This window comes from Oncorhynchus clarkii, chromosome 19, assembly GCF_045791955.1.
Source record: "Oncorhynchus clarkii lewisi isolate Uvic-CL-2024 chromosome 19, UVic_Ocla_1.0, whole genome shotgun sequence".
Taxonomy (NCBI): Eukaryota; Metazoa; Chordata; class Actinopteri; order Salmoniformes; family Salmonidae; genus Oncorhynchus; species Oncorhynchus clarkii.
The window spans coordinates 24,403,524-24,425,228 of NC_092165.1; the positions used below are offsets into that span (position 1 = coordinate 24,403,524).

General features: G+C 43.8%; 1 protein-coding gene across 1 annotated transcript in view; it reads left to right on the forward strand.

The window, feature by feature from the left end:
- Window positions 1–10,815: 10,815 nt before the first annotated feature.
- The window catches only part of LOC139374953 (neurexin 3a), a 447,428-nt gene continuing 436,538 nt past the window's right edge, over window positions 10,816–21,705 (forward strand). The window contains exon 1 of the mRNA XM_071116227.1: window positions 10,816–11,024. The gene's annotated coding sequence lies outside the window, so the exon portion shown is untranslated. The remainder of the gene's footprint in view (window positions 11,025–21,705) is intronic.

Sequence of the window (21,705 nt, forward strand, 5' to 3'; positions counted from 1 at the left end):
ATCCTTCTACATTTTGGAAAACAGTAAATGCAATGAAGCTTACAAATTCCGCATCTTCTTGCCTAACATTGGCATCTGAGTGGCGCAGCGGTCTAGGGCACTGCATATCAGTGCTAGAGGCGTCACTACAGACCCTTGTTCAATTCCAGGCTGCATCACAACCGTTTTTGATTGGGAGTCCCTATAGGGCGGTACACAATTGGCCCAGTGTCTTTAGGGTTTGGCTGGGGTAGGCCGTCATTGTAAATAAGAATTTGTTCTTAACTGACTTGCCTAGTTAAATAAAGGTTAAAAAAATAAAGAATAATGGGATGTGATGCTTTTAATCATAATTTTATCTCGGCAGGCTTTTTATTTGAGAGAAACTGTGATTTAATTGACCCTGGTCTGTCAATACACTGCTCTTCCCTCTGCCAACCTCTAGATGACTCTACGGTTCACCCGTCAACTTTGTTTTCATTTCAACAATTTACTATGATGTGCTAGATGTCTTGCTTAAGATTAATGTAAATAAAATCCACTGGGGCTGATATGCTTGATCCATTTTTGTTGCAGCTCTCTGCCACCCTGATGACTGAATCATTAACCCATATTTTTAACCTGATTATTATATCTGGTACTATCCCCAAGATTTGGAAGGTGGCCCATGTACTCCCCTTTCACAAAGATAATGACCCTCCTGACTTAAATAATTAATGCCCTATTTCTAATCTTTCTTGCCTAACTAAAATATTAGAATCCTTGATTAGTTCTCAGCTATGATCTTTCTTGTCTTTGAAACGTAAATCAGTCAGGTTTTATACCAGCTCATAGCACTTTCTCTGCTGCATCCTTACATGCTGACCAGACCGCACGTGCGTCTGCCATTGCACACATGTTGATTTCGTCCCCCCACACCAGACACGATCAGGACACGCAGGTTGAAATATCAAAACAAACTCTGAACCAACTATATTATTTAGACCTGGGGACAGGTCTAAAAGCATTAAACATTTATGCCAATTTAGCTAGCTAGCTTGCTGCTGCTAGCTAATTTGCCCTGGGATATAAACATTGGGTTGTTATTTAACCTGAAATGCACAAGGTCCTCTACTCTGACAATTAATCCACAGATAAAAGGGTAAAAGTTTGTTTTCTAGTAATCTCTCATCCTTCAGGCTTCTTCTTCTTTGGACTTTATATGGCAGTTGGCAACCATCTTTAAGGTACATTACCACAACTGACTGGACTGGAGTGTGGACCATTGTGGGTATATGCTCCTAAAAACCAATGAGGAGATGGGAGAGGCAGGAACCAGACGCACGCGAGCACTGTGGCTGCAATTATTTAATATGTATGTGTAGATGTACACTGCTCAAAAAAATAAAGGGAACACTTAAACAACACAATGTAACTCCAAGTCAATCACACTTCTGTGAAATCAAACTGTCCACTTAGGAAGCAACACGGATTGACAATAAATTTCACATGCTGTTGTGCAAATGGAATAGACAACAGGTGGAAATTATAGGCAATTAGCAAGACACCCCCAATAAAGGAGTGGTTCTGCAGGTGGTAACCACAGACCACTTCTCAGTTCCTATATCTTCTTGGCTGATGTTTTGGTCACTTTTGAATGCTGGCGGTGCTTTCACTCTAGTGGTAGCATGAGACGGAGTCTACAATCCACACAAGTGGCTCAGGTAGTGCAGCTCATCCAGGATGGCACATCAATGCGAGTTGTGGCAAGAAGGTTTGCTGTGTCTGTCAGCGTAGTGTCCAGAGCATGGAGGCGCTACCAGGAGACAGGCCAGTACATCAGGAGACGTGGAGGAGGCCGTAGGAGGGCAACAACCCAGCAGCAGGACCGCTACCTCCGCCTTTGTGCAAGGAGGAGCAGGAGGAGCACTGCCAGAGGCCTGCACAATGACCTCCAGCAGGCCACAAATGTGCATGTGTCTGCTCAAACGGTCAGAAAGACTTCATGAGGGGGGTATGAGGGCCCGACGTCCACAGGTGGGGGTTGTGCTTACAGCCCAACACCGTGCAGGACGTTTGGCATTTGCCAGATATCACCAAGATTGGCAAATTCGCCACTGGCGCCCTGTGCTCTTCACAGATAAAAGCAGGTTCACACTGAACCTGTGACAGACGTGATAGAGTCTGGAGACGCCGTGGAGAACGTTCTGCTGCCTGCAACATCCTCCAGCATGACCGGTTTGGCGGTGGGTCAGTCATGGTGTGGGGTGGCATTTCTTTGGGGGGCCGCATAGCCCTCCATGTGCTCGCCAGAGGTAGCCTGACTGCCATTAGGTACCGAGATGAGATCCTCAGACCCCTTGTGAGACCATATGCTGGTGCGTTTGGCCCTGGGTTCCTCCTAATGCAAGACAATGCTAGACCTCATGTGGCTGGAGTGTGTCAGCAGTTCCTGCAAGAGGAAGGCATTGATGCTATGGACTGGCCTGCCCGTTCCCCAGACCTGAATCCAATTGAGCACATCTGGGACATCATGTCTCGCTCCATCCACCAACGCCACGTTGCACCACAGACTGTCCAGGAGTTGGTGGATGCTTTAGTCCAGGTCTGGGAGGAGACCATCTGGAGACCATCCTCCAAGTCATCAGGAGCATGCCCAGGCGTTGTAGGGAGGTCATACAGGCACGTGGAGGCCACACACACTACTGAGCCTCATTTTGACTTGTTTTAAGGACATTACATCAAAGTTGGATCAGCCTGTAGTGTGGTTTTCCACTTTAATTTTGAGTGTGACTCCAAATCCAGACCTCCATGGGTTGATAAATTTGATTTCTATTGATAATTTTTGTGTGATTTTGTTGTATGTAAAGAAAAAAGTATTTAATAAGAATATTTCATTCATTCAGATCTAGGATGTGTTATTTTAGTGTTCCCTTTATTTTTTTGAGCAGTGTATTTTGCGAGCGGTGTGGTCAGCATGTTAGTTATGAATGATGTGCGTCACTATACGGATAAAAGGCAACAATGTGCTGCCCTCTTCATTGACCTGTCAAAGGCTTTCTATACTGTGTATAATTCATTTCTATTTCAGTGTTTCCTCAAATCAAATGTTATTGGTCACATACACATGTTTAGCAGATGTTAATGCGAGTGTAGCGAAATGCTTGTGCTTCTAGTTCTGAACATGCAGTAATATCTAACAAGTAATCTAACAATTTCACAACTACCTTGCACACAAGTGTAAAGGAATGAATAAAAATATGTACATATAAATATATGGATGAGCCATGGCCGAATGGCTTAGGCAGGGTGCAGTAGACGGTATAGAGTACAGTATAATACATATGAGATGAGTAATGTAGGGTATGTAAATATGATATAAAGTGGCATTATTAAAAGTGACTAGTGATACATTTATTACATCCAATTTTTTATTATTAAAGAGGCTAAAGATTGTATTCAGTATGTTGGCAGCAGCCACTCAATGTTAGTGATGGCTGTTTAACAGTCTGATGGCCTTGAGATAGAAGCTGTTTTTCAGTCTCTCGGTCCCAGCTTTGATGCACCTGAAATGACCTTGCCTTCTGGATGATAACGGGGTGAACAGGCAGTGGCTTGGGTGGTTGTTGACGTTGATTATCTTTTTTGGCCTTCCTGTGACATCATGTGCTGTCGGTGTCCTGGAGGGCAGGTAGTTTGCCCCCGATGATGCGTTGTGCAGACCTCACCACTCTCTGTACCAGGCGGTGATACATCCCGACAGGATGCTCTCGATTGTGCATCTGTAAAAGTTTGTGAGTGTTTTTGGTGACAAGCCAAATTTCTTCAGCCGCCTGAGGTTGAAGAGGCGCTGTTGCGCATTCTTCACCACGCTGTCTGTGTGGGTGAACCATTTCAGTTTGTCCATGATATGTACGCCGAGGAACTTAAAACTTTCCATCTTCTCCACCACTGTCCCGTCGATGTGGATAGGGGGGTGCTCCCTCTGCTGTTTCCTAATGTCCACGAACATCTCCTTTGTTTTGTTGATGTTGAGTGTGAGGTTGTTTTCTTGACACCACACTCCGAGGGCTCTCACCACCTCCCTGTAGGCCCTCTCGTCGTTGATTGTAATCAAGCCTAAACTTGATGATTGAGTTGGAGGCGTGCATGGCCACGTAGTCGTGGGTGAACAGGGAGTACAGGAGAGGGCTCAGAACGCACCCTTGTGGGGCCCCAGTGTTGAGGATCAGCGGGGTGGAGATGTTGTTTCCTACCCTCACCACCTGGGGGTGGCCCGGCAGAGAGTCCAGGATCCAGTTGCACAGGGCGGGGTCGAGACCCAGGGTCTCGAGCTTAATGACAAGTTTGGAGGGCACTATGGTGTTAAATTCTGAGCTGTAACCAATGAACAGCATTCTTACATGGGTATTCCTCTTGTCCAAATGGATTAGGGCAGTGTGATTGCGAATGCGTCGTCTGTGGACCTATTGGGGCGGTAAGCAAATTGGAGTGGGTCTAGGGTGTCAGGTAGGGTGGAGGTGATATGATCCTTGACTAGTCTCACTAAGCACTTCATGATGACAGAGGTGAGTGCTACAAGGCGATAGTCGTTTAGCTCAGTTACCTTAGCTTTCTTGGGAACAGGAACAATAGTGGCCCTCTTGAAGCATGTGGGAAAAGCAGACTGGGATAGGGAATGATTGATTTTGTCCGTAAACACACCAGCCAGCTGGTCTGCGCATGCTCTGAAGACGCGGCTAGGGATGCCGTCTGGGCCGGCAGCCTTGCGAGGGTTAACACGTTTAAATGTTTTACTTGCGTTAGCTGCGGTGAAGGAGAGCCCGCAGGTTTTGTTAACGGGCCGTGTCGGTGGCACTATATTGTCCTCAAAGCGAGCAAAGAAGTTGTTTAGTTTGTCTGGGAGCAAGACATCTGGGTCCACGACGGGGCTGGTTTTCTTTTTGTAGTCCGTGATTGACTGTAGACCCTGTCACATTCCTCTCGTGTCTGAGCCGTTGAATTGCGACTCTACTTTGTCTCTATACATGCAAGGTTTTAATAGTCGCTGTTGGTACAATATCACCGATGCACTTGCTAATAAACTCTGAATCAGCGTATACATCAATGTTGTTGTTCGACGCTATCCTGAACCTATCCCAGTCCATGTGATCGAAGCAATCTTGAAGCGTGGAATCAGATTGGTCGGACCAGCGTTGAACAGACCTGAGCACGGGCGTTTCCTGTTTTAGTTTCTGTTTATAGGCTGGGAGCAACAAAATGGAGTCATGATCAGATTTTCCGAAAGCAGGGCGCGTCATATGGAAGTTAGAGTAACAATTGGTAACAATTACCAATATTGAAAAATTGTAACCTGCACTTGTATGCTGATGATACTGTTGTGTATGCCCCCACGGTTTGACCAGCCTCTATTCAAACTACAGTCTGCCTTTGTGATATTACAGAAAAACATTTATAGTGGTCCTATGTGTAGCTGGTGTAGGGAGTCAGGCGTAGGACAGCAGATATGAGTAATCAAAGTACTTTACTCAAAAAATACAAATATACAAGGCAACAAATGATAGCCCACAAACATGGATCGAATTACAATAAACAATCACTCACGAACACAACATGGGGAACAGAGGATTAAATAATAAACAAGGAATTGGTTGAGTGAAGCCAGGTGTGATAAGACAAAGGCAGAACAAATGGAAAATGAAAAGTGGATCGGCGGTGGCTAGAAAGCCGGTAACGTCGACCGCCGAACATTGCCCGAACAAGGAATGGGACCAAATTCGGCAGAAGTCGTGACAACCTTGTTGATCTGAAATGTGTATTGAACGCAGGTAAAACTAAGTGTACGTTGTTCTCTAAAGTGCATAAAAATAACTAACGAACTAACTAACGAATAACTAACTAAAATAATGATTTTAGCATAATACAGTGCATTCGGAAAGAATTCAGACCCCTTGACATTTTGTATACATTACAGCCTTATTCTAAAAGGGATTAAATAACACGTTTTCCTCATCAATCTACACACAATACCGAGTAAATTCAAAGCAAAAACAGGTTTTTGGAAATGTTAGCAAATGTATAAAAAAATTCCAAACCGAATTACCTTTTTTACATAAGTATTCAGATACTTTGCTATGAGACTCGACATTGAGCTCAGGTGCATCCTGTTTCCATTGATCATCCTTGAGATGTTTCTACAACTTGATTGGAGTCCACCTGTGGTAAATTCAATTGATTGGACATGATTTGTAAAGGCACACACCTGTCAATATAAGATCCCACAGTTGACAGTGCATGTCAGATCAAAAACCAAGCCACGAGGTCGAAGGAATTGACCGTAGGGCTCCGAGACAGGATTGTGTCGAGGCACAGATCTGGGGAAGGGTACCAAAAAATTTATGCAGCATTAAAGTTCCTCAAGAACACAGTGGCATCCATCACTCTTAATAAATGGAAGAAGTTTAGAACCACCGAGACTCTTCCTAGAGCTGACCGCCCGGCCAAACTGAGCAATCGGGGAGAAGGGCCTTGGTCAGGGAGGTGACCAAGAACATGATGGTCACTCTGACAGAGCTCTAGAGTTCCTCTGTGGAGATGAGAGAACCTTTCAGAAGGACAACCATCTCTGCAGTTCTCCACCAATCAGGCCGTTATGGTACAGTGGCCATATGGAAGCCACGACAGGCACATGACAGCCCGCTTGGAGTTTGTCAAAAAGCACCTAAAAGGACTCTCAAACCATGAGAAACAAGATTCTCTGGTCTGATGAAACCAAGATTGAACTCTTAGGCCTGAATGCCAATCGTCACGTCTGGAGGAAACCTGGCACCATCCCAATGGTGAAGGTAGTGGTGGCATCATCATCATCATGCTGTGGGGATGTTTTTCGGCGGCAGGGACTAGGAGACTAGTCAGGATCGAAGGAAAGATGAACAGAGCAAAGTACAGAGAGATCCTTGATGAAAACCTGCTCAGGACCTCAGACTGGAGCGAAGGTTCACCTTCCAACAGGACAACGACCTGGGACAAGTCTCTGAATGTCCTTGAGTGGCCCAGCCAGAGCCCGGACTTGAACCCGATAGATAGAACATCTCTGGAGAGACCTGAAAATAGATATGCGGCGATGCTCCCCATCCAACCTGACAGAGCTTGAGAGGATCTGCAGAGAAGAATGGGTGAAACTCCCCAAATACAGGTGTGCCAAGCTTGTAGCGTCATACCCCAAAATACTTGATGCTGTAATCACTGCCAAAGGTGTAAATGGTCTGAGTACTTATGTAAATGTGATATTCCGTTATTATTTTTTATTTGCAGACATCAATCTATTATGTGTAGATTGATGAGGGGAATATTTTTTTAAATACCTTTAAGCTAAATAGTAGAATGCAGATTATTCAGTCAACGCTCCTATCAGTCCTAGACTATGGCGACATCCTCTATTTAAACGCAGCTGCTACTTCATTAAAGCTGTTAGATGCAGTTTATTATAGCACACTGCACTTTATTATGGGTGACAATTTTAGTACTCATAACTGCCATCTCTACCAGAAAGTTGGTGGGCCCTCTTTGATGTCACATAGGTTGATACATTGCTGTTTTCATTTAAAAAGCACTTTTTACAAATAGTCACACTGTACCTATCATCTTTGCAGGGATGGCTAACTTTCGAAATTCCTTTGGTCTCTACTGAGTTAGGTAAATCAGCTTTTCGCTTTCGTGCACCTTGTTATTTATACTTGTATATTGTAGTTATATTTTGATGTATGTATATTCTGTAATTTATGTAATTCGGGGCTCATCTGTAAAAGGACCTTGGTCTCAGTATCACTCCCTGATAAAATAAAGGTTAAATAAATAAAAATATATATTTTTAAATTACAGCCCTAAGCAAAAGTAGAGGGCAGTGTGTCATGCCGCCCCCTGGGTCCTGCAGTAAGGCCACACAATCTGGAGGCGTGGGCATGGTTAGTCCCTTTGTGCCAGAACACACCCACCCACCTTCCAGCACACGCACGCACAGACACGTGGGATGTTTTTAAATTGATTTTAAGAAACATATTAGTATCAATCATTGAACATTGAATTGGTTTTCGGTAAAAATGTAGGCCTAATTGTGTTTTTTAATAAGTCTATTGATGCACCCAAGCAATCTAAGTAACATAATTAAAAAAATACCCATCGTAATCCATCAATTTAAAGTAGAGATATGTTGCATGAGCTCTGTCTCAATCTACCTCATCTTCCAATGGCGGCCTTCTGCATCTGTGGTGGAAGGTGTATGAGCTACAGCAGTGTTTGTCAGACCATGAGACATTCCCGAAAATCGGTCTAGTCACTATAAAGTCTGTAGTGACCAAATGGTTTGGCCTACAAAAATCTAACCTATGGAAAGATAATTCTCACACGAACACAATGGTGTTCTCTGTTTTGCTCTACGACCCTCATAAGAATCTAAAAGTAACAAGGTACTGGTTGAATTTTTTATTTAAGAATGGAGGTAGTTTTGTGCCAACAGAAAAAAGGTGTCAAATTTGAATCCAAAAAACAAAATATTTTCTGAGCTTTCTTTATATCTCCTAGATTAAGGACAGACACTTAAACCTTATTCCTCATGTTTTATTTGTTGACTCTGTTTTGCCATTTATTAATGTGTTATTCAATGTGTTTCTATGGGCTATAGAAGTAAAGGCCACCCCCCGAGCCTATATGGTAATACATATAGAGGCAGGTCCATAATTATTGGCAGCCTTGATAAAGATCAGCAAAAAAAGACTGTATAAATAAATTATGCAAATACTGAGCAATATTGTTGCTTCCACTAGTCCTGTGGTCTCGAACAGTCATTCTGATTCCCATTTAAAATAGCCTTTTGAGGTATTAAAATATAATTCGTAATATTTTTGAGGTGATAGAAATGCTCAACATTTTAAAAAAGTATGTTTTTCTTTCATGACTAAAAACTAGGAAGTTTGAAAAGACAGGCTGAGTGGACAGGGAGCTTATATTCATGAGCTCGCCTTGACTGACAGCTCTTTGAAACGCCTATGTCAAGAAACTTGGATGCAGTGTTGCAGTAAAATCATGTCACGCAAATTTGGTGACACGCAAAGCAACCTAAACAACATTGAATTTAACAAAAAAAAATGAATCTCTTGTTTGGCATGACTCTTGCATGAATGAAAAACATGATTTGGACTGTTCATGACCTTTAAGGGCAACACCATTATGAACATTTTAGCCAAAAACCTGGTTACCTCTGCCAAGAGGCTGACTCTTGGCCCCAAGACAATACCATCAAGCACTAATCCAAATCCATAAAGAAATGGTTAATTGACAACAAAATCAAATATACAATACCTGGGCCCCATGCTGCACAGTATTTTCCAAAGAGGGGAGATGCTGCTAAGCTAACATGCTTACTGTGACTGTGAGAGTGTTTGTGAACCGGCGCAGCCGCTCAGCAGATCCATCCATCATGGCCATGGAGCTTTGGAGCGGCTTTGCTCTGCCGGCCAGCAGAGTTCGATCCATGGCTGGGGCCGAGGTTCAATTAAATAATCCGCCAGGTTTGTGATGGATCATTTGGGCTATGGGTCTATGTCATGTTTAACACCTGTTGTTCGAGATATTATGGTTGGGCTAAGAGTAGGTCTAGATGCTGAACTCGTGCTTGGTATTAGCCTATGACCTCCATACTCAACTGGACCACAGATAAAAAAAATTACTCGCCCAGGCTTCGACCCCTGGTATCATATAAACAAACATACGACATGGAAGAATGCATAGAACTGCAGGAAATTAGATTTAAAACCGCAAAATGTTCTCTCCGCCAACAAGAGGGGTGTGAACCGTTTGGAGTCGCAAACAAATAAATTACATTATCCATCCGGACCTTTGCCACCTAGGAAATGTGTGTGACTGGGCCTTTTAAAAATATATATGTTTGTCTGTGTCACTCTCCGTTTTAGAATAGCTATTATCTTGTCGATTGTGACAAGGCCTGTGCTTTCCATGGTCCTGCTCCACGTGGTGTTCTTTTGAGTTCAGCTCTGAGGTTGTAGGCCTGCCTCACGCTAAAAGCTTGCCTCTCCGTAGTCTGAAGTGGCTTCCACTCTGCTCTACTTCATCAATATAATTCAATGAAATCTATTCAATTATTTCAATCTGAATTACTTTATTCATCCATTTATGAGACATTGTCAGAGCACTGATCTGCACTGAAATAAAGGCAGGATAGGTGAAAGTAATATGGCGGAGGCCGGCTATGGAGGTAGGTAGCCTATTATTATTTTACTCACCTGTCCCGTTCTATGAGATCAGTTGAAGGAAAAAGGGGCCAGGAGAGAAATCTTCCACAGTCTATTGAGATCCACCCACGTGTCTGGAATATGAAAAAGCGCAGCGCCAGGCGCAGGCAGTCTCTTCCAAGTGTCTCAGTTTTATACAAAACGTTTATTTTTCAATGTTTTAATACAAATAGGCTATGTAGGCCTATCTGGAGGTGCGTTTTGGGTTTGCGCATCTCTTTGTAAACCATATAATTGTCAGTTAAGGAAGAAATTAGTAATTAGGCAACTTTTCCACATTACTCTGTTTGTGCAACACAAGCTATGCAAATATTACCGTCTCTACCAATTTTTTAACTGTAGCCTATTCCAGACACACACGCCACGGCATACTCTGTGAAAATCATGCCTTCACTGCTGTGTCTCTCCCAGACTACGCCTTTAAATGGGGCGCGCGCAGAGGTGGTGCTGAGGAGAGACCAGGAGAGGGCGGACCCGTGCAAAGTGTGTGTGAACATCCCGAGATCCGTCGCCAGTCGCACGGATCGAGCGCGCGGCTCTTGTGATGCACTGTAGCGGAGACCGACCGGAGAGAGACAGAGGAAAGAACAGCCCAATAGCCCCGATTTAACGTATGGTACTGTGTCAGAAGTATCGCTTTAATCGGCACCGTGTTTATTCATTCTACTCGTTTTTTTTTTTTTTAACCGAACCTGGATTTAAACATTACCGGAGTTTATTGTCGGATTATTAAGCATTGGATATTATCCCATAACTAAGGTCAGTCGTGCTCTATTTTCTACTTGCCAAAAGGCTCCTCTTGTCATGACTAGCAAACATCCAAAATATAGTTCTAATCGTTCCTTCCGAACACCTTTGGATTGGAATGGGGATGTTAAAGTAGACATTTTGAACATGTTTGTAGTTTCGGCTGTCGACATTCTGGAACAAGTTGGGACGTTGAGAACGTCGACATGTGGTCAATACTACCTAATCATAAACTAAGCATTGCACTATACTAGTAATTGACTGGAAACATAATGATATCGACGAATAAGGTCGCTTTTGCTGCAGGGTGGTTTACGGGTAGGCCTATAAATGGGGCATTCCGGCCATGACGGCTCGGGTGATTCTCTGCCCATTCCCCGGTCAACGAGGCCAGGGTGACAGGCATGGACAAGCCCCGCGGGACTGACAGAATTACGGTCACATCGCTCAGCTCGTGGCCACAGGCAATATTTATAATCGGAATTATTCATCTTTTATAAAACACAGAGCATTATAGGCATCATAACAAGCAAAAATGACACTAAATAAATGCTTGCTTAGGCTACGACTCTCTTCCAAACCACGCATTTAGTTATCGCCTGAAAAGTAGCTTTGAATAATGGATACAGGAGTGTCCAGTGTCTTTCGACCGTCAGCGTGCATGGGGCTATTTTAAAATGTCAATGACGGTTCAGAGTAAACAAATTCATTTAACGAACCGGTTCTGCATAGTCAGGGAAAACAACAGATTGGTTATGTCTAATATAAGACAAAAAAATATGTCTGTTTTGATACTGTGAGATAAAAGACAATTCAGACATGGGAATGCTGCTTTGAATTTGATATGGGGACATGACCTTCTATGTTCCATTGATTGCCCCTACACTGCAGACACCATAATGGAGACCAGACATTTGGCCTCCCCTCCAACCTTTTCCCTCTAAAATTATATTATTTTACAGATGAATTCGTGTATGCTCATTTTAACGAAATAGACCCATCTCCATTTAGAATATCGTGGAGAAGAAAGCATTGTTGTCTTCGTATGGACATTTTTTTCCACAGACATGGGTTGTTCATTTGTAGCAGACAAAACATACCATACAACCGGAAACAATAATGTAACACGTTAGAGTCAAATATTTATCATCAGATGAGTCTGTATTTGGATTGTAAAAATAACGCAGGAAACGTGATATTTTTTTTAGACGGCGGGTAGAATTCGTTCCCTACGGAATCAAATGAGCTCGTGAGCTCTGCAGAACGTCGAGGGAGGGTGTTTTTAGGGTGCTGGTGATCTCCATGAAATCTGACATGTATGAACACGCTGGTGTTTTTTTCTTCTTTGAAATGAACCATGTAATGCAGCCAATCTCTCACATTTTAGAAGAATGCATGTTGGATTTGAGATGATCAATATCTAACAGCTCACAAAAAGAGACAACAATTTTGCAGTAGAAATATAACGCCACTATTATCTCCCTGCATCTTTGTTTTAAATCATGCATTTGAACACCATTTATAGTTTCATGTTTTTGTCTTAAATCAGGAATAGATCAATTACTGTAGGAAAATCATATAAGAGATCACAAAATGGTGGTTAAAATTGTCACGTTTTGACCTCATGATTTTTCTCCAATAAAGGTCTGATCAGCACCTTCGCCAGTCGTGATGAAATAATAATAAAATCCACTGCAATTTGCCAGCAGAATTGGTGACGTTTGAAGTTAATTTATCATTGTGGCACACGTTCGATGTTTGGGATTTACAATGTAATAGGCTTAGTGAATACATCAGAATGCAGGGAAAACTCCTTATCAGGCTTTTTCAACGGGCAGAAATGCCTCAGAAATGGGCGTGACCCCTGTGAAATGCGTCTCTTTTCTCACACAGCAAGCAAGGCCTAAAAGGTAGCGGCAGTCCAATGCACTACTATAGAATTATAGTTGAAATAGAGATTCTCTCAGTGTTTTATTTTATTGGTACATAAAAAAAACATGATTCACCATTTAATAAGAAAACAATATTTTATCTAGATAAAATGCCGTTTTTTCCCCCCCACAAAATATACACTTTTTTGTTTTACGTTAATGTTTTCCACGGATATTATTACACCCAACTATTAGGCCTAAATGCCCGTTAAATAAAATATGATAGCCACTATAAAAATACATATTTGTGTTATTAAATAATTTCATGAAAGTAGGCCTAGGCTAATCGACATTTCTCCCATTTAGGCCAACACAGAAAGACACTATGCGGTCGTGCTATGCGCATTCCCTGCCCTGCTCCTGTGGTTATTGTGCGGTTGTGTGATTTGGCTGTACTGTCTGCGGGGTGCCGGGCGGTGGTTGGTGCGTGGTTTAATTTGGCTGTCCTGCTTTCTGGGCGCTGGTTGGCAGGCGATTAACTGCTCTGACAAATCAACCGAAAACGGCCAAGGGCTCTCAAGGTAACGTTAATCCGTATGGGCGGGAGAGGGGGAACAATATTACTCACATAATAGGCTACTACTCACAATATCATTGAGGATGCTCCTTTTTCCATATAAATAAATACAAAACAGTGTTTCAAATTGTATGATGATTCTAACAGATTTTTGACGCAGATTAAAAATGTCCTATTATGTTTGTCTGAATGCGTAGGCCTATTTCACACGAAATGTAATGTAGTTCAAATAATAACATATTTAACGGGCGTGATTAAAGATGCGGAGGGAGGAAAAATATTCTCCGGTTGTAGAAATTGCGTCATGCCTTCCTAAATAAAACGACGTTCAACAGCTCACAGTAATTTCATGCTTCTGAGAAAGGCCCTGCAATTTTATCTAATTCATTTTGTACAGGCCTATTTGTTGTGTGCGTGTGTGTGTGTGCGCGCGCGCTCGCTCGCGTGCATATACTTGTTGGTGTGCGTGTGCGTATGTGTGCGTAAAACTACACACACACACACACACACACACACACACAAGGACGAATTACACATAGGTGTCAAATGACCGAAACAAAATTGAGGGTGCAAGAGATTATATAGTAAATGTAAAGCAACATACTAACAATAATAATAAAAACTAATTCTATTGCACCATTTATAACAAATATAAAATAGATTTTTTTACTTTTGTCAAATGAAAGGTGTTTACTATATGTTCTCTGGGGTGCATGCTGAGTCTTCCCCTACTATGCAGATGTTACTACAGAATGATGTATGGTAGAAGTAGAGTAGTGAAATGATTAAGAATATCACCAGCATTATTATTCATAGTATGTCTATACATGCATGTAGACATGGGTTAGTATTGGTTGTGTGTGTGTGTGTTGCTGCAGAGTGATGTAATGCAGGTTAAGGATTATTTGAATTAGATAAATGAAGATAAAGATCAACTAGATTAATTTAAACAGTAATGTTCTCTATGGTGTGAGGACTGGCCCAGCATATGCATTAACTGTGTGTGTGTGTGTGTTTGGCTGAGCAAGTGTTGCAGTAGAGTGATGTAATGCAGGAGACGGGGTGTTATTAATCGTTTAGAACGATAGATAAATCAAACATGGTTTTTCTTGGATGCAGACCTCGGTTGATTGCTTAGTGTTGGTAGCATCGTTGCAGTGTGTGTGTGCGTGTGTGTGTGGCAGCAGTATATTGCTAGCAGTGTTTGTGTGTGCGTGGGTGGGTGGGTGTGTGTGTGTGTGTGTGTGCATGTGTGTGTGGCAGCAGTATATTGCTAGCAGTGTGTGTGTGTGTGTAGCAGTGTGGGGGTGATGTAATGCAGGAGAGAGGTGCTGCAGCAGAACGGCTCTCCCCTCCCTTCCGTCCCCCGTCACCCAGAGGAGGTGTGTCTCTGTCTCTCTTCCTGCAGAGAGCTGAATGCCCACTCTCTCTACCCATGCTGGGCACCGGGCTGGACTCATGGCTCTGCCCGTCTGGCTGTGGCCACTTGTGCCCACTGAAATACTACAATACTTGGGGGGGGGGGGGGTATTTTTCTCCCTATACTCCCTTTTTTATGGTGAAACTGGTGAAATCATGTCCGTTTGATCATATTCTAAAATGGACCAATCTGTCAATTTTTCCCTTCTACCCAGGCTGTGCACCAGTATGCACCTATGTCTCTGCCTGTCTGTCTGTAGCTGGTAGGATATATTAACAAATGGATCCCCCCCTCCATTTTTTTAGATCACAAGTGTGACGAAATTGGATAGGTGTTAGCAACATGGTGGGGAACTTTGCCTCCACCCACTGAATGCTGTAGCATGAATGATTATTTAGGCTGTACCTGTTTGTCTGTACCTGTCTGTGTGGCTGTGTAAATACTGTTACAAATACATTTCCTTCTTCCCTCTCTCCCCCTTCCCTTCTTTCCGTCGCTACTTTCTCATCCCATTCTTTCTTAATAATAACGATGTAACAAAACATAGTGTGTGTATTATTTGTTCTGTATCTGGTCTTATTCATTGTAATTGCTGATGTCGGACACAATTGAGTAAAGTGTGTTATTTAGTCTGTGCCAGCCAGTCTGTACAAATAGACAAATCCTCCCTCTCCTTTCTTTCTCCCCATCCCTTCCTTTGCTCATCACTGAAACTAAATTGGATAGGTGAGAACAATTTAGGGGGAGCCTTGCTTTCCCCCAATGCTCTTAGATTAGTCATTAGACAATAATGATTTAGACTGTGTCTGTTCACCAGAAAATACATCCTCCCCTCTATTAGTCTCTCTCTTGCTCTCTCATACCCATCCCACACACATGACTGGTTTAGTTCTGGCTTGCCGTATTGGTGGTGATGTCATCCACACACCGTTCCAGGACTGTGTACCCCCTCCACATCAAAGAGAGAGAGAGAGAAAGTGTGTGTACTGCAGGGGAGCGAAGGTGTGTGTATATTTGTGTGTGTCGGTTGGAAGCAGGGATATAGGTGACTCACTGTTTATAGGGTGTGTGTGTGTGTGTAAAGTCTGCATGGAGGACGAGATGTTTGGTGGAGGACTGGGAAATTGGAGAATCTCACAGTAAAATGTGTGTGTGTGTGAGAGAGAGAGAGAACGCATCCTCCTCTTCCGTTATATCAGCTGACTGCCACAGAGGACATTTTGTTCCAGCATCCAGAGTGTGTGTGAAGCCACGGCAGTGTGTGTACTCAATGCACCTGCAGTGGTACTAGACACATCAGTGAGGTGTGTCTGTTTGACAGTCAGGGCCAATGAAGAGACCGCTCTTATTAACATGGCTCTCTCAGATTCCCTCCCCTGCCTTCCATCCCTCCGCTTATTGTTTTCTAATGGGAGGCCAAACCCCGGCTGCTTTTGTCCCTGTGTGTGTCTTCCCTGTGAGGAGCGGCGGACTCCTATCAATGGGAACAATGGTCCATGCAGTTTAGCCTTTTAACCCCTGCCCATCCACCTGCAACAAAAGAACACACACACACACACACACACACACACACACACACACACACACACACACACACACACACACACACACACACACACACACACACACACACACACACACACACACACACACACACACACAGCAGGGAGAAGGTGTGTGGGCTACTGCCAGGGTGAAGTATCAGTTACGAGACCCCCCCCCCCCCCGCCCAGTGTGTTCCGGTCCAGTGGGCCCATGCTGACTGCTGGGGCCTTTGTCCTGTGGTACCGAGCCGAGGGCTGAGACTGTTGGCAGGGACACAGGGTGCCTATTAGGTTAGATGCCTATTCGGTTACCCTCTGTATGGGGCGGTGGAACTTAACCCTGCTTATTGTTATCGTAATACTTGAAGTCCCTCTCAACATGGGGGAGAAATATAGCTGCGTTTAACTGGCCTGGATAGGTATACTAAACCATACTGGGTAGAAGCCAAACTTTCTATGTGTGTGTTCCTGGTGAGTGTAGGCTACTGTAGATATCTCTGGTCGTGGGGCAGGCTGCTGATGGCCAGACGCTGGCTTGTCATTACATCACTACAGTGTCACAGAGCAGCATATCCCAGCGATGACACACATCAAGCTGATATGTCAGCAGGGATTTGACTGTGTGTCTGAGAGTAGCGCTGGCGTACTGTACACCCTGTCTTCTATTTGGGTTGGGGAGCAGTGGAGACAGTGGTTCTCTCACTCGCTTGCTCTCTCTGTCCATCGATCTCAATTTCTCTGTCTTTTTGGTTTCTCTATCTCTGCATTTTGGAGTAGTGCAAGCCTATGGTTATCTAGAACCTTATCTGTGTCTCAAGATAGATGGAAATGTGGGTCAACTTAGTGTGTATTTTGTTACCTCGAGGACAGCTCTCATGAATGAATCCTAAAAGGACCTGGCATAAACTGTTACATTAAAGGAGAACTCCACCCTATGTTTTGGTATTTTTTTAATTAGTCAATTGTTGATATAGTCCCAAAATACAGAAATCTGGCCCGTAAAAATGCATTTCCAGTAGGCTAGCCTAGAACAGATTGGCGATAGAATTAAACACAAACATTTCTAAATAAATTACATCAACCAGACCCTGAATCTTGTGTTTAATATTACAAAACTCAATGTTTGATGGGGCTAATGATCGGATAGTTAGGTTAGGAAACATGTTAGCAACAATCTTGACGCAAAGAATAAGTTCACCGGGGAGAAATGGAGGGAATTGTCCAACACATGGTCACATGGTCTCTCTAGACGTTGTACCTGTTTAGGCATTGGGGTCTCTACTGTCTCTGGCCCTGCGTATTTAGGTCTCTAGTATTCTAGTGTCTCTCCTTCCTTTGTTTTGTGGTTTCTCTCAGTCCATCTGTATGGTGCAGTCAGCAGAAAGCCCCGTTCATTCCCCTGGCCATCAGATAAGGGCCATCTCTGCTGGCCTGATTGATAGTCGGGGGCTGCCAGCAGAATAATGGTGCTAATTTTCCTAGCAGATGACAGATAGGGCCTAGACCTTTACAGAGGGGAAAAAACTGCCACTTTTAATTAGGTTTGGTGACTGGTAATTGTATCTCTAACATCAGATACAATGAATTATGCACACAGATCCTGCTATTTTATTTGTTATGGTTCAATAGTACAGTATTTGTCTGTGTTTCCAAATTGGCATGTCTTCACATGTCCTTAGCAGTGTTTAGTGATGGCTCGTTTGCAAACGTACGTCTCTTTTTGGTGAACGACGAGAATCGCATCGGTAAAAGAGCCGTTTATTTGGCTCCCTGATTTGCATAGTGCTACTTAACTGCTTTTTTTCTTTTTAGCGTCAAACAACGATTATCTGCATAGAAGTAACAGTCATTCTCTGAAGGTGATGAATCCTTACTACAGAAACAAAAGTGAGGAAAGCGTTTCATTCGGGGCCACGAAAATGTTTGCAGTTTGTAAAAAAATATATCTTGTTTGAACACGCATATCACAATCTTCAAAATCTGACATAATGCATGGCAGCCTACGTTTGCTTAGCGATTAACCGAAATGTCTGTTATTTTGGGGGTTTCAAACAACTAGCCTAATTGACGGATGTCGGTTCAGTTATTTGAATTCCATAAAAAAAATTCAGGGAGCTCAATGCTCATTTTCTGACTGCAGTTTCTATAGAGATAAATCACATAAATCAAGTCCAAACTGTGTGATGTAGTTTCCAACAGGCCAACATTCTACATAGTTTGGCGTGCCTACTTGTCCGGAGACAGAGAACCACAGATAATCCATTATATCAGAGAGAGAGAGGAAGTGAGGCCCAGCTCAGCAGGTTGTTTTGCCCACCAAACAAGGAGATTTTGTATGGTGAAAAAAAATGAATGGTTTATTTGCTGCGTGAGGTTAATTGGATCAAATAGAAGTTTCATAATGCTTAAGTTAGGAGTGTACTGATATAAGTAGGACACGTGACATCCCGGCAACTTTGAGAAAAAACACTTGGCCATGCATATTCATGAGGCTAGTAGCATAGATTTTTTTTTTTTTTTAAACATTAGTCCCTTAGCAGCCACTCTTATCCAGAGCCACATACAGTAGTGAGTGCATACATTTTCATACTGTCTTCGTACTGGTCCCTCCATTGAATACAGTTGCTTGATGTCAACAACTCTCATTGAATATTCAAAAAAGGATTACAATAATGAGATACATCCACCAATCCAAAGAAAGGATAGGTGGCAGCCAGACAGCCCGCCATGCTGCTGTGTGGATAACGTGTAACGGCCGTTGGTGGAAGAAGGTGAGGACCAAAGCGCAGCGTGGTACGTGTTCGTCATTTTAATGGTAAAGCTGAACACTAAACAAGCAACAAATGAACCACCGAAACAGCTCCGTCAGGTGCAAAACACACAACTCTGGCAGCTCCGGACAGGAGGGCGACTCTGGCAGCTCCGGACAGGAGACAGGCACAGGACTCACCAGGCTGGGGAGACCTACTGGAGGCCTGGTCCGTGGAGGAGGCACAGGATAGACCGGGCTGTGTGGGAGCACTGGAGATCTGGTGCGTAGCCTTAACACCACTCTTCCAGGCTGAATGCCCACGTGAATGCCCAATGCACGTGCGGGAAGCTGGAACAGGCCGCACTGGGATCTCCTGGCGAACTGGGGAAACCGTGCCTAGAGCCGGCGCAGGATATCCTGGCCCAAGGAGGCGCACTGGAGGTCTGGAGAGCAGGGCTGGCACCATCCGTCCTGGCTGGATCCTCACCCTAGCCCGGCAGATGCGGGGAGCTGGAAAGTAGCGCACCGGGCTCAGAACGCGTACTGGAGATCTGTAGCGCCAAGCTGGCACAAGACGTGCAGGGCTGGGAGGCGCACAGGAGGCCTGGTGCGTGGGGCTGGCACAGTCTTCACCAGACGGCTAGCACGCACCTCAGGACGAGTAAGGAGAGCTGACTCAGGTGACATCAAATCGAGGACACACTCCGACGGGCGAATGTCGTGCCTCATGCACCAACACAGCAGCTCTCTCATTGCTGTCTCCTCCAATCTCCCCATCAACTCCCTCACTGTTTCTGCTTCGCTTCCTTCGCTCACCTCCAATTTCACCCCATAGCACAGGGCCTGACCAGTCCCATGCTCGCCACGGTAAGCACAAGTCTCAGGTCTCCAACCTGACTCTGCCACACTCCCCGTGTGCCCCCCCCCTCCCCAAAAAGTTTTGGGGCTGCCTCTCGGGATTCTTTGCCAGCCGTGTTCCCTCATAGTGTTTCCACTTAGCCTTAGCTGTCTCCAGTTCCTCCTGTGGACGGCGATACTCCCCAGCCTGTGCCCAGGGTCCCTTGCCTTCCAGTATCTCCTCCCGTGTCCATTTCTCCAGATAGCGCTGCTCCTCCTTACCATGCTGCTTGGTCCTTTGGTGGTGGGTAGTTCTGTAACGGCCGTTGGTGGAAGGAGGTGTGAGGACCAAAGCGCAGCGTGGTACGTGTTCGTCATTCTAATGGTAAAGCTGAACACTAAACAACAAGCAACAAAATAACAAGCTCCATCAGGTGCAAAACACACTAAACAGAAAAAAAGTATGGTTCTCAATCAGAGACAAAGATAGACAGCTGCCTCTGATTGAGAACCACACCCGGCCAAACAACACAGAAATCCAAAACATAGAAAATGAACATAGAATGCCCACCCTAGTCACACCCTGGCCTAACCAAAATAGAGAATAAAAACCTCTCTATGGCCAGGGCGTGACACGACTCCCTTTGTTTGTACGGAGAGACATGTCTCTTGTCAGTAAATCCATAATCTTTGATTATATTGACCAGATACTCTAGTGGCCCTATAACAATGAAAATACATATCTTCAAAAATGGAAGGCAGGAGGAGACAAGATTAGGTTGAACCATTCTAACCAACGAGAGGGCAGATACGCGTGTGAACAACAGGCACAACGGTTTCCACTAGTTACCACAGCCACAAAGTCTAAACTAACTTTAGGATAGGGTTAGGTTTAAAATCACATTTTAAGAAGATAAATTGTAGAAATAGGCGGGTTTATGACTTTATGGCAACTAGTGGCGACCAGGCACAACTTCGATATAAAGTCGTTTTTCAAAAGGTTGCCGGGATGTCACTTGTTCTAGTTATATCAAGTATACTCCTAACAACCTAACCATTACAAAAAGTATATTCCATCAAATAAGCCAAATTTCGACACTCTCGTTGACCTCCGTACAAAAACTCCTTGCTTGGTGAGTAAGAAATAATTAGAATCGTCGCCAGGGGGCAGATGGAAGCGGTGTTTGTAGGCTAAAATAACTTAGACTTCAGGTCCACTGGGGTTAGTTCAAGTAGCCTGTGTAAGCTACTTGCAGGTTAAAGCGCGTCTCGTGTGAATTCTTATGGGGATTAAATGGACCCTATTTGTAGGGGTTAGATGTCATTTTTGTTAAGGAAAATCCATATTTATTACATCAATTGTTTTATTATATGTTCAAGGCAACCAATAGGTGACATACATTCATGGTTATCGCAGTGCCTGTGTGGTCCAGCCAGTACAACCGCTGACAACGGCACACGTGCAAGACCAGGCATGGGTTTGAGTCTGGTCTACTACTGCCCTTTGAGTTTTCGGAGAAACTAGTATTTTACTTGTATTCTTACTCAAGTAATTTCTGAAGAAAGTAACTGACTTTTTACTCCGTTACATTTGACCAAATCACCTCAGTTACCTAGATTTATCTTATCTAGATTTATCAACGAACGCAATTGCATTTTATCAATGGCAATTTGAAAGCACAGAGATACCAT